This window comes from Struthio camelus, chromosome 2 (assembly GCF_040807025.1).
Source record: "Struthio camelus isolate bStrCam1 chromosome 2, bStrCam1.hap1, whole genome shotgun sequence".
Taxonomy (NCBI): domain Eukaryota; kingdom Metazoa; phylum Chordata; class Aves; order Struthioniformes; family Struthionidae; genus Struthio; species Struthio camelus.
The window spans coordinates 83674259-83688679 of record NC_090943.1 but is presented as its reverse complement, the minus strand read 5'-3'; the positions used below and the strand labels follow the sequence as shown (position 1 = coordinate 83688679).

General features: G+C 43.1%; 1 protein-coding gene across 5 annotated transcripts in view; it reads right to left on the bottom strand.

Moving 5' to 3' along the window:
• FBXL7 (F-box and leucine rich repeat protein 7) overlaps positions 1-14421 on the bottom strand; it is a 214975-nt gene that overhangs the window by 31200 nt on the left and 169354 nt on the right. The window lies entirely within an intron of this gene.

The following is a 14421-nucleotide window of genomic DNA, read 5'->3' as shown; positions in this document are numbered from 1 at the left end:
ATCTGCTATGTTTAAAACTGAGACACTTTTCTGCAGCACTGCACAGAGAAGAGATACGAGTTGTAAAGCTTTGAGTGGTTCCAAGCTACTGAAATATTGCAACCCTAAATTTATACTTCTGGAAAACAGCTTGCAGTGCACCTGGCACAGCTTCTTGCAACTCACCCAGGCAACTGCCCGTTTTGCTCTCCTGGGAGACATGCTATGCAGAGCTGTAAAGGCCTATGTGGCTATGGCTACACCCCAGTCTTCCAGGTCCCTAACCACCCCTTTCAGCAGAACCCCATAGCACAGGGCTGATGAACCCTAAGAATCTCAGCAAGTACCCAGCCCTCACGTGAGCTCCCCTACAACCAGCGCAGGGGATCACTCTGCGGACGCACTGATGCGGGGAACGGGACTTCGAATCATGGGAAATCCAGAGCTCAGGGCAGAGCCGCAAGTGGCTGCCGCCGGCTTCGGTACAGTCACAGGAGAAATGCTGCAGAAAGGGGACACGTTTCTAAATCATAAGAAATATACTGGTTCCTAAGGATGCTACATGCAATGAGCTGGCTTCAATATGAGGGTCTAAAAGTGCTGCCATTTCCTTCAATTCCCTTTTGCATGCCACTTGGCCAAACCCGCACATCCCCTGCACAATGCGATGTCAAAAATGTCTTACAGATCAGGACAACCGGAGCCAGAGATGAAGCCAGTGGCTTATTCTGATATTTTAATGGATATACACTAGATTAAGAACTTCAGCTTATACATAATTGTGTATTTTAAGATAAGCCCTGTTTCAACTGTCACACTAACAGAGCTATATAACTGTTAATGGCGACACAGAACTGCCCCAGAGAGCCTGAATTAGGAGTCCCAGTGGCTGCACCAAGTGAAAGATCTCCCGTGGGTAGAGGTAGCTGATGTTCAAGCACTATGTTTATGTCTACACGTACGAAGGAGGAAGAAGGGACCTGATGCCAGCAAGCATCCTTCTTTGGCATCATATGAATTTTGGGCCACATTTTCCAGGACTGAGCTGGGGATTCCCCCTACCCAACACACACAGAAGAAACTCAGAGCCAGTGAGGCTTCTTGAACACAGTATATTTTTAGCAACATCCTCTAAGCCTTTTAAGCCTGCACACACTCATAATGCTGCAAAATCAGCCAGGGACAAGAGATACCTTTTCTACAAACTTCCTCACTGCTTTTTCCCCTTCCTTCTAGTTGAGGTTAATCAGCAGATGAACATTCTTTAATATTGTCCATGCCTGAAAATCCACATCAATTCAAATAACAGGCTCATAAAATAAATACCCTCCCATGTTATTGTTTAGAATTTTTTAATGACTTAATCCTAAATATCTTTACCTTGTATGCTTACAGAAAAATGGCTATCAGCTGCTACTGAATAGGGCAGGCAGCAATAAAATAAGGAACACCAAGGAGATCCAAATACAGGAATGTTGATTTTTTTTGATACACAGAAACAAAAAAAAGAATCTTCTTTTGTATTTATGGACAAAGCACCTCGTTACTTGACTAGACTTTCATCTTAACTGAACTGAAGCAGCGATCCAGGCCTTCAACCATAAATGATCAGATCTTTGCAATTCATATCATTTTTGGATTCACAGAATAAATATTTTGATTGCCAGAGAAGAAACTGGGGCATAAAGGAACAAGAAAAAGGAAAGTTTGGTGAGAATGGGTGCATTACAACTCAAGCGCAATCAGAAGATATGAGAGAAGAACAGGTCAGAGGAAGGCAGCGTTTGAGCAGCTGTTTGCCACTAGAATTTGAAGCCTGAGGATTTTTTCCTTTACAACAGAATTTCTTGTACTTTGTTCAGCCACCAAGCAAATTAAGATGAGGTGGACTGTGAACCACTCCATAAAGAAGGTATGCACCTATCCTAATGAAGATGTAAACTGGAAATATGTCCAACCTCCATTTCCTTTGCCAGGGAGCATCTAATGCCATAGAACTTGCAGTCTCTTCAGCATCAGCTTTTTCTCCCTTCACACTCTTCCGCACCTTTGTGTTTACAGAAGCTGTCATGATTTTGGAATATCTTTTTGTTCTTACAGATCTTCTCATCTAGTAAATTAGTATTCTTATCATCCATTAACAAATCAATGCTTTGGAAAGAGGGAAGAACCTGGAATTGTATATAAAATTTCTATTTTAGTAAACATTTAAATAGAGCTACCTGTTAGACTCAAAGAAACAGTATTCGCCTCTTGACTTGTGACTACGATCAGTGACGTCCGAGCACCACTGGCTAGACGTTCACATCTTTTATGTGAATAGAGATATACTTTCCCTCACTGCAGCTGTGGCCACCCTTGTTCTATCATTTGTGTTGTGCAAATATTCGCTTACAAGGAATTCACACATGATTGGACTCCTCTTGATATAAACTCGTACTAGCTCTTTCAAAGGCCCTTCTCCAAAAGAAATACTGCATCAACATTCCTCAACTATGTCATTAAGACTTTTCCCAGCATGTGCTTCAACATCTAGGCACAATTTCACAAGTTAGGGTTGTTGCGGATCTTGAGCAACAGATCTCACTGACAGATGCATTACTTGGAGAAAATAAGTTGCCCGTTTTCTTTTAAGAGTTGAACAAGACATCCCAGCATTTTGGCTTCACGCACCTTGCCAATGCACTCACACTGGCATTCTCCAACTTCAGCGTGCAGCCAGCCGCAGCACACAAATGGGCTCAGCAGCCTCTTTGGCCGCTGACATTTGTTTGTTCCTTGTAACATTCAAGGAATTAAGAAGCGCCAGTGCACGCCGAGAAACCTATGCTCTCAAAGCCAACTGACAAGGACCTAAACTAGATCAACCATCTGGTAAGCACTCCACAGTATTAATTGCCCCCAACACGCCCCATGACAGCTGGCTTATCACACCCAGTTAGTCACTGACAGTCATTCAGCAGTCTGAGAAGGAGCTTTTGGATGGCAACCACAGCCTAGGTTCTGAACAGGTCTGCTCCTTGCAGCTGCACGTTCTGGAACCAGAGTTCAAAGAGCTGTCAAAAGGTCTCTTTCCCCACAGGGATATTGTAGGATGGCATGACAATGTGGTCACATCAAGCTTGTACCAGCACATATAGAATATGGCATACCGGAAGACAATAGTGAACAGCGCAACTCATGGTTGTGCTCAACGTGCTGTTCGTGCTTCTCTGTCCTGGCGTCCCTCTACTGTTCTTACCAATCTGCTGTTTCCCATCGCCCACAGTAAAAACAATGCAGTCAGAGACAGTCGTAACTTGTATACTATCACAGGCAGTCTCTGGAGCAGACAAAGTCTGAATACGCCGAGACAAAGTGGTTTAGCCAAGAAAACTGACAGGTCATGTGCTTGAGAAAGAAGCTGACCGATAATATAACACAAACTCCTCAAACACCTCTAGTTAGAGATGCTAGCAGACTTAAAATACAGTCTCTAGACGCACCACGGTATGTGTAAACTATATAGTTTGGAATCATCAGCATCTTGCAAACAATTCTGAAAAATCTGGGAACCCTGAAGTTATTTGAAATACAGTTGGTTTTCAGATCAAGTTTTGTTAACCTGTATGATAGAATACATCCGTGCTCAGACACGCTGTAAGGATTCTGGTGGTATGTCAATAATCATAACAAAGCATGTCCAAGGGGAAGACTCCTTCACATTCACTAACTAGCTGTTTCAAAACTGTAAAAAGAAATACTTAATACCACTTATAAAAAGTGAGAAATGAAAACAGGTAAATAAACTGTCCTCCCTTAAAACATGGAGTCATCTAGTATTAGGAGCCTGTGGTGAGAATACAAAGAATACACAGTCACAGTTTTTAATACTTGTTTCTACCATCTACCAATATGACACTCCTGTTAGTATTTTATATATTATACTATAAACACACACTAAATTTAACTTTGTGCATGACCCTTACACCTGCAAAACCCAGAGTACCATGCAGCACATAAAAGCAACAGTGTGATTTACCATCCGCAGGACAGCGTGTTTGTGCCCTGAACTTCCCTCTCAGTAACAACAGCCACTACTACAACTTTCTCCAGAGAAATTCCCAGAGCACGCTCCTTCGTGCTGCTATAAACACGCACAGCAAAGCACGGCGAGTGAGTAAACTTGGCGGAGGCTCCCAAAATACACAACTGAACAAGCCAGGGCCTTGCTGTGTTGGGCCTTTTATTGGACACAACTACAGCCCTGTCTCCCCTCTCTGTTTATAAGGCTTACCAAGTATATAAACTATTGCTCCTAAATTATGAGGACCCACATTTATGAGAGCAATTAGCTTTTGTTTGTTTAGAAAGGCTATTTGTCTGTCTCCTGTATTTTAAATGCCTCCTTGCCTCCTTTGCCCAAAGCAAAACAAAATGTTTGGATTTTTATTTGATGGGTGGGCTCCATCTGAAGTTCACTTAATGAGAGGAAATCTCTATTCTAACCATTGGGGGTGGGGAGGAGAGAGAGAGTCTTGTTCCCATTCAAACGAAAGCTTAGCTGTTTGGAGGAATAGATTAAGATTTTGCTTTAAAGTTCATTACAAACTTAGATTGCTTGTGCTCAGAATTTCATTTTAAAACCCTAAAAGGAAGTACATCACTGTCACTGGGCACCAGGGCATGGCAGGGTCGGAATATCTGACTGGCCCTCCTACAGTCTGCTCAGATGAGATGGAAAGTAAAAACTCATTGCTGGGGGATTAAAAAAAACATGATAGCTCTAGAGGACAGATTAAAGTATAACTTCCAAAAGAGTAAAATATAATTTGGTAACACTGCCCTTTTCAGAAATAATGCTCCCAACATCACATGCATTTGAGGTCTGTATTCAAGACACCTATCTAGTGTACTTCGCTGTCTGACTATGCTTCCCAGTGAGTTGTCAAGTACCAAACATCTCATATACGGATTTCCATTAACCATTTCAGAAACACGATCCAAGATACCAGCTACGTCATTCCTATAACAAGTGGAGTGCTTAGACCTGAAGAGCTCTGTGGCCTGCAGCCAACAGACTTATTTACCCTTAAGAAAACTGCTCTTCCTTCCTCTCCTGAATTTGCATCCCACACCCTCTGCTACATAAGGCAACACCCAGACTAAGCCTTAAAAAAAGCATCTATTTAATGAAAAAGAAAGCCAAGTTGCTTGGAAAGCAGCAACAACAGCAAAGGCAACAGGAGCTTCTGTCCTATGCCCTGTTGCCTCTTCTTTCCTCACCCACCTTCAGTTAGAAAACACTCAAACCATGCTCTAATACCTGATGCCCTGGAGAGGGGAAATCGTTTGTCATGCTTTCCAGTGCAAAATTCCACAGTGGTCCTTTGAGAGAGGAGGATGGGACAGATCTCGACTAGCTGAGCTGTCATCTTAGGGTAAAGCGGGAAGGAGGAAGGAGGCATACTAAAGCTAGAGCTGCCCAGTTGTAGCAGGAGAAGGGAACACAGGGTCAGCTGGTGCATGCAAAGCTGTTGTAGGGACAGCGAATCACTAGACATGTATCAGTCATGGGAGCCCAGAACAGAAACACAGCATGAAAAAAAGCTTTTAGGAAAACTGCAGCTGTTTTCGTTAACAAAGCATAACAAAAATATACTTCAGAGGTGAATTATATTTTTTAAGTTATAAGACTCTTAATTACACGACAAGGAAAACTCATGCCTTTGTGCAAAGTTCAGTGGCTGTTTTGTTCTCCATGGGGGGGCAGCTGCCCACCACCTAAGAGACCCTCGCTCACTGAAATATAAGGTTTTAATTTGGAAAGTGGAAAGCGGAAAGCATTTTCAGGCTGAAGGTACATTCTGCCTATTATAAAGCCAGTGACATTGCTAAATACAGTTTGCACGACCAAACTTAGCAGAGATTCTTGTAGTAGGACCTCATGACAGTCTTGTCAGATTATTATAAATGAGCTTATCTTCATACCTTACACTCTAACAAGGCACTTCTGAAATAAAAACACAAGTTCCCCTTCTTGTAGATCCTGCTTTCAAGGCTAAATGGGCACAGTCTTCTTTTATTGGAAATATGAAACAGTAAACCTGAAAAGCATAAAGATGAGATCATACAAGAACTGAATGGCATTCTACTTTCCAGAAGCAATCTTTTTACTCCCTGATCCTCAATTTATGTGTGTGCGCGCATGGGTTTTTTTTTTTTTTTAAATCATCAACAACTGTTTTTATGGAGTAACTTTATGCCATGTCCTAAACATGAATTTTATAGAAAGCTTTTGCTGTAAGAGAGCTGTCTGGTTTGATTAATAGTCATCTTGAACAGGAAATACTTGCATAATGTGAATACATCTTGGACACAGATCTGGCTCACAGTAGGTCTTTTGTGCTGCAGAGACTGTCCTGGAACCATTCCCACTGATACTGCTTTAAACAATCTGGCTGGACGACGAAGCACGGATACCAGCGTCTCCCGCAGTTTTTAAGCTATCCAGCTTGGGAGGGCAACTCATGCAAGTTCCACCAACCAACAGCAGAGAAGAGAAGCTACCTAATTACCGAGTTGTATGAACTGGCCTTTCAGTCAAAATGCCTATCCCCTGCTATTGCTCAGCTCGGTATCAACAGCTTAGAGAACTCCAAATACAGAGGGCCAAAATACAGGATTACTTCTAAGCTGGCAAACAAAACTTCTGCAGGCAGAAGCCTCAACCTGAAAAAAGTCTTAACAGCTGTAATTTTTAATTTTTAAATTAATGCATCAACTTGAATTATGAAAGAATAAGGAAAAAATATATATATATATGAAAAAAACAGAGCTTACCAAAACAAGGGAAGTGCCTATGAAATAAAGCAAGCGTTATGCTACCTGATTTGTAACAGAGTAATTGGCTCAATCAGATGCAGCAGATAACAGCAAACAGGTAAACATCCCTTAGATGCAAGCGGATGTTCAACATGTCTTTCCAATCAAGCACTTACTTCTTGGTCTCTCTCCCAATTTCTGCCTCAAAACCCAGCTCCTGCTGGACAATCTGCTTCCTCTTTATTCTACAGTTAATTTGATCTCAGTCTAGAAGTGAAATGGCACAGAAAAATACAGCGTTAAAAATGAGAGCTCCATACTGAACAACTAACTCCATAAAAAGAACTGAAGATAAACATCTCCTGTGCTGTATAAGGGGACAAAACACCAGCAATACCACTCTAGGACAGCAATTCTAAATACACGTACGTAACCAAACAGTGATCAACTTAGGGTTAGCCTTGGTGCATATTCCCTCAACCACCCTCAGCAACTTGACTCAGTCCCTCTGTGTCACTGCCTTCAACTCCCTCTCCCTAGAAAAGAGGTATTTAATCTGCATAGACTTTCCACTATGGATATGATAGGAGTGAGGGACAAAAAAAAAAAACAAAAAAACCTGACCTGTTCCCCTCCCTCAAGAATGGTGCTTCACCATCTTCCCAACCTTACCGTTAAAATGGGATCTGTGTGTTCAAAGAGAAGAGCAGATAAGGGAGAAAGAGTGGGGAGGGGTCAGGGGGAAGAAATCCCATGTTCTTGGAAAAAGAGGAAAGCTGTACCACTGTCCCAGCACCTCCTTAGGCTTACAACTACTGACATAACCACAAGGAGGCCACCCTAGGACCAGTCTCAGTATCACAGAGAAATTGAGGCCAACTGCAGATGGCATGTGTGGAGTAAATGACATGAGACTGCCTCCTCCTCTACTTGCCCATCATCTCCAGAAACTTACCCAGACCCCTTGCCATGACAAAAGGGTTTAAGAATATTAGGATACCTGGCCGTTACTGTGATAGCTGTTTGCACGGCAATGTCATGGAAGATTCAATTGCTATTGGTTATCATAGATTTACCATCCTAAATCATAGATTTATCACTGATAATGAGGATTATGAAAGAACATAGATCATAGTCCAGACTTCAGTGTGATCTGCACATTTATTACTTTAGCACAATGCTACTGCAGTGTTTTACAAGTACTCCGGAAAACCTATCTTTCAAATATATTATCAATTGGTAGTCCCGAGGCAACAAATCTTAGAAACGTTAGAAAATAAAAAAAGACCTAATTGCCAGGACCAGATAATATCTGCCTGAGAGCTCCAGAAGACTCAGGCAGGAAACAGAAGAACTCTGGAGTGTAACCTCTTGGTCAAAACTGCCCCAGTACCAGTGACTAGAAAACGGCTAAGACGAAACCAATCCCTAATAAGCTTCAGGGGAGATCGAGGGAACTACCAACTAGTAAGCCTGACATCTGTACCACACAAATAAGCAGAAATGCATGAACAGAATTAGTGACGCACATATGAGTGATCTATGGGTGAGGAGTCAGGAAGAGAAGTCACACCTCAGCCCTGATAGAACTGAGATGTGGGTGGAGTCCTTCAAAGGAGTCAGTGAGCATGGGGACAAAGAAGAGCTTGTGGATGTAGTCCACTTGAATTTCTAGATGATGTTCAAATAAGGTCTACCAGCAAAGGTCCTGAATGCAACTGAGCAGCCAAAAACACAAGAGGGAAGCCCTGATAAGGCCAAAGATTTTGAGGATAAGAAACAAAGTAGGAGTTAGCAGTCCGTTCTTGCAATAAAAGGATGGATCAGGCTCCTCAATATTCTCATAAGTGATCTAGAAAAGGTAATTAATAGGAAAACAATGAATATGGCTGACATTAAGCTACTTACTCAAGGAGATAAAGCCGAGGGCTTTACTCTAAGGAACTGCAGAATAATCTTAATTGCACTCTGTTATTGGACATGACATTGTCCAGTAATTTAACATAGATATAAATGAAATTCAGTTTGAATAAACTTACAGGGATGCACACAAAAATATACAATTTCCCATACATGGTGATGGACTCTGAATTGACCATTACTACTCAGGAATAAGATCTTGGGTTTACAAGGGATAGCTACATGCCATAGTTCCATGAAAATCTCATCTCAGACAAAAAATGAAAAGCAAATGCAAAATGCTAGCAAAGGAGTAAAGAATAGAATAAAACAATCAGCATCATAGAGCAAAACCACAGCTCAAGTACTCTGTGCCATTCTGGTCTCCTCCTCTCAAAACAGTTTAATATAAGCAGAAACGGTCTAGATAAGGACACTGAGGACAATCAAAGCAGCTTCTGCGTGAAAAAGATCTAAGCGTTCTTCAGTCTGGAAAAGAAACAATTGATAAAGAATATGCTGAAGCTCCATAAAGTCACAAATGGCACCAGCACTGAAAAGTTATACAGGGTTTACACTCTCCCACTAGCAAACAGAGGAATCCCATGAAACCAGCAATTCACAAGTCCAAAACAAATGGAAGAAGCTGGTACTGCACACAATCTGTAGTTGGATGATGGCAGCACTGCCCAATACCTCTCCTTCTATCCTGTTCATAATGCTTGTATTTTATTCAGTTCCATCACTGTTTTAAATCTCACTGCTTCCCCTCCCATGTGGTTTTTAGATCATGTAAGCACGCCATACAAGCACTTCCAATAAATATGCGGCTGAAAATGTAAGATCCTGCAATGTTTTAAGAGTTGCTGTCTCCTCTATAGACTATTGCAAACATGATTAAAACTGAGGAGGGTTCTAAGCCTCGAGGCTGACTGGGAGGTGCAACTAAAGACCCCTTCTTAAAAGAACAGTTGGAGCCAAATGGTGGTGAAACACTGCTGAGGGCCCTAAGTCAAGAAAGTAAGCTGCGAACTGGGTCAAGGAAAGATGAAGTTGCAAACAGGCAATCTGACATTTAGAACTAAAAAATTAACGTGCAGTTAATTGCTTAGGCAGGCAAACATTAGGCTTCTCAATAGTCACGTCTGAAGCTGAGTAACAAAACCACAGCAGGAGATGGACACTGACATGTTCAGAGAAGCAGTGCATAAATTAAGCATTTCTGCTTGATATTCTCACAAACATATTAGAGTTCTTCTGAAGTTCAGAGAAGTGGGAAAATAATTCTTAGATTCATAACTGGAAGCAACCTTGTCAGCATCTATATACTGGCCTATGGCTCAGGCTAGTGTTGCTTCGAATGAACTTTTAAGTTCTTCAAAGTTGACAGAGTTTTGTGGTTTAGGTTTTTAAGTTTCAGTCAAAGAACGTCTGTAAAAATCATACAGAAGAGTTCTGATCCATTTCTGGCCGCTCTCAATGTCACTCAAGAATTCTGGTGGAAATAAGGGAAATTTTATTTTCCCACAAGGCCCTGCAAGGCAAAAACATTCAGAAAATGGTTGGTATTTGACACCACTTTTATTAACATTTATTCAACAAAAAAAAAGGAGAATATTTTCTCAGCTAGTCAAATCTCCAGAAGAATAAACAGAACCAGCAATAGGAATACGGTAAAAAAAAAACAAAAAACAAAAAACAAGGTTTAATATTCATATGGTCCTAAGGTTACTTTTTGCTTACTTCAAAGATAAATTTTAATGCACAAGAAACATAGCTTGATGACGCAGGACACGAGGGGTGGCAGAAATGGAGGGAGAGGCTTACACAAGAAGCTTCTTGTATAAGAAGAAGTTGGGAACGCCTGACATGGAGAAAACAATTAATCCCCAGAGAAGGGAAAAGCTAAAGCTGCTGTTGTCACCGGAGGAGAGGGAAAAGGGCACAGGCAGTAGAAAAGCTCCTAGGAAATAACGTAGTTCGTAAACACATACATCACACACATTAAACACCGCCTGGCCAAAGCACGATTGATCTTCCCCAAGCGTACTGAATGTCGCAGTGTCCTCCTAGACCCACGCGGTCCTAACGCCAAGCCCTAAGCAGTGCCCGAGTGCAGCAGTGAGCGGCACTCGCTGCCTCGCGTGCAGGCCCACAACTCCCTAACGGAGCCGAATTGCTGGAAAAGCCGCAGAGGGTGTGCTGCGAGCTGCAGGAGCGCGGGCCTGTCACGCCACTTAATCCCAGGAAGGGAGAAGTCGCTTTGCGGCAAAGCTGATCCAGGGAATTGTTCGTGCTGACCTTCGAGGCGGCTCTAATTTTACCAGGGCCGAAAGGTCACTTTTGCAATTATGCGCAGCTCTATCACAAACGTTATTTTAACAGTTGCGCTGAGAACACAAAGGATCTGTAATTGATAAAACAAGGAAACCCCACCAAGGTGTTTTTAAAAGGCCTGGTTAGAGAAGGAAGGTAAGAAACCAACTTAAAAAAAAGCAGCATAAAAAGCCACTTAATGCACGGAGTTAAAGGACGTTCCATTTGCGTAGATTTTACACTTTTTTTTCCCCCCCAATACTACTACTACTGTAGTTCCCCTTTGGCTATTTGAATAGGATCAGGTACCATCTAAAAGCTTTATTATTCTTTTTGAAGTGAACCAAGCACCAGCAGGGAAGAGAGATGTGAAGAGGCAGGTGGCTTCCACGCCGGCAGCAGCGATAACGACTCGGGTCTGAAACCAGAAGCCCTAGAGACTTGCTGCAACCGAACGCAGGCGCAACCCGCCTGCTCACCGCCCCACGTCTCCCCGGGGCCGCGTCCCGCGGCAGCGCGCGTTATTTCAAAATAAGAGCATTAAGAAAAAGGAGACGGGAAGTGAGCAGGAACCAAGACAACTCAGTGCCAGAGAAGGAACGGCAAATATCTTTTGGCCATCAGTGGAAATCAGTAGGAACACAGTACCTGCGGTAAGGAGGCAATTGCTGTAACAGGAAAGAAAACAACTTGCTTCAAAGATGTATACCATACATGGAGGGAGGCATATCACTCTGGTAAGGTAGACACAACTGCAGTACTGTCAGCACACAAAAAATAACTGCTGAACATGAGAAGACCCATCCTGCTGTCAGGATAAGTGTATTTTGAGCATGACACTATATGCCATCAACTTTTCTGCAGACAAATTAAAGACAGATTTGCTGAAGAGGAAAATTCTCACCTTTCTCATGCAAACCTTCACAAGTCAAAAATTACTGTGCTTTTCACAGCTGTGCAGCACACCACTGGCCAGCAAAGCGGGCAGGACCTCACTTATTCAACAAGAGCAGCTTCAGTCCAGGCACTCCCTCACACTATAGCCAATATCACTACCAATGCACAAGGGCATAGTCCACTGCAGAAAAGAGCTTCACAAGTTTACCTGGCCCTATTTAATCACAGAGGAAAAAAAAAAAAAATCAGTACTGAAATTTTCCCTCTCACCTCCAACTCACCACCTGCCTTGAGCTTCTACTCTGCAATGTAAAGCAACAGTTATCTTTATTCTGCACATTTATTTAAATGTAGCTTCCTATTCAGCGGAACTATCGCTGTCTGCTTCAGTTTGCTAGCTTTGTCTTCTGAGCTTAACGGTACTTCTTCGAGCCGTTTCTTCCTAAAAGATCGCTGTCGTGTTGTTTAGTGTCTACTCAACCATCCAGCTTAAAAGTTCATGCATTTAAATGCAACCATCCAGCTTAAATGTTCACGAGCCTACCCTAATGGCACGCCTGCTAACTGAACTGTTCAGTCCCACCTTTTGATTTCCATCCCCTCCTCCGCATAACTAGCATACCTTTTGAAAGATCTCACTTTAAGGAAATTTACCTGTTGCCCTAATTTTTGCCGTTTTTCCACAATATACCTCATTTTTCATAGTACTATCAACTGTAAGGCCTCTGGTCCAGAACCTGTACAGAATCACAGAATCATTTAGGTTGGAAGGGACCTCTGGAGATCATCTAGTCCAACCTCCCTGCTCAAGCAGGGTCACCTAGAGCATATTGCCCAGGATCACATCCAGACGGGTTTTGAATATCTCCAGCGAAGGAGACTCCACCACCTCTCTGGGCAACCTGTTCCAATGCTCTGTCACCCTCACAGTGAAGAAGTTTTTCCTCATGTTCAGACAGAACTGCCTGTGTTTCCGCTTGTGCCCATTGTCTCTTGTCCTGTTGCTGGGCACCACGGAGAAGAGGCTGGCCTCATCCTCTTGACACTCCCCCTTCAGATACTTGTACACGTTGATGAGATCCCCTCTCAATCTTCTCTTCTCCAGGCTGAACAGGCCCAGCTCTTGCAATCTTTCTTCACAGGAGAGATGCTCCAGGCCCCTCATCATCTTTGTAGCCCTCCGCTGGACTCTCTCCAGTAGCGCCATGTCTCTCTTGTACTGGGGAGCCCAGAACTGGACACAGTACTCCAGGGGAGGCCTCACCAGGGCTGGGGAGAGGGGCAGGATCACCTCCCTCCACCTGCTGGCAACACTCTGCCTCATGCACCCCAGGAGACCATTGGCCTTCTTGGCCACAAGGACATGTTGCTGGCTCATGCTTAACTTGTTGTCGACCAGCACTCCCAGGTCCTTCTCTGCAGAGCTACTTTCCAGCAGGTCAACCCCCAGCCTGTACTGGGATCATTTCTCCCTAGGTGCAGGACCTTACACTTGCCTTTGTTGAACTTCAGGAGGTTCCTCTCGGCCCACCTCTCCAGCCTGTCCAGGTCCCTCTGAATGGCAGCACAGTCTTCTGGTGTGTTAGCCTCTCCCCCCAGTGTAGTATCATCAGCAAACTTGCTGAGGGTGCACTCTGTCCCTTCCTCCAGGTCACTGATGAATACATTGAACAAGGCTGGACCCAGGACTGACCCCTTGGGGACACCACTAGCTACAGGCCTCCAACTTGACTCTGCGCCATTCACCACACGTGAATAATTATGCACGTGTACGTGCATAAATTATCATACCTCTTTTTCCCCTGCTATTGGGAACAGATTGTGGAAGAGAACATGGCACTACCCTATCTCCCGAAAGAGTTACGGATACTGAGTATCACTGTTATTGCCTTACCTTCATCACTAAGGGAGCTGTGACTCTTTCCAAGAGTCCCTCTCTTGCACATGGAACATACCTTCTCCTGGCACAGGGTTCTGCCATTTGACCTCTTTCTAGCCCAAGATTAGCTTAGTTCCCAAAGCCTGCTAGCCTTTTGAAGATGCTTTGCCCTCAGCTGACTGCTTCTAGCAGGAAAGGGCAGTTCGTCTCACCCCGAGGCTCTGTATCTTCGTTAGCACAGCAGGTAGGTCATCAAGCTGCTCATGGACACTTCCTCAGTCGTTTCTTCTAGCTCTTGCAAAACTCTTTCCTCTTTCCAGTATTCAAGATTTTAATTCTTCTCTGATCTCAGGTTCAGTTCTCAGACTAACCGATTCACACCTAAAAGAAAACTAGCTATTCTTCATCTTAAAACTCCCCCAGGTGCAAAGCTCCAAAGGAGATCCATATCACTGCTTTATCTTCTCTGTTTTTTTATAGTCTCATAGGCTTTTTATAACCTCTGTCACCTTTGCACATTCAGGAAGGAAACATTACACAACTGATTGGAGAAACCAAATTACTAAAGGAAAATCAGTCATCTTCCTGGCTTATCCATTAAACATATTGTTAAAGAGTTCAACATACCATTTTATGGGTTAAGCCAA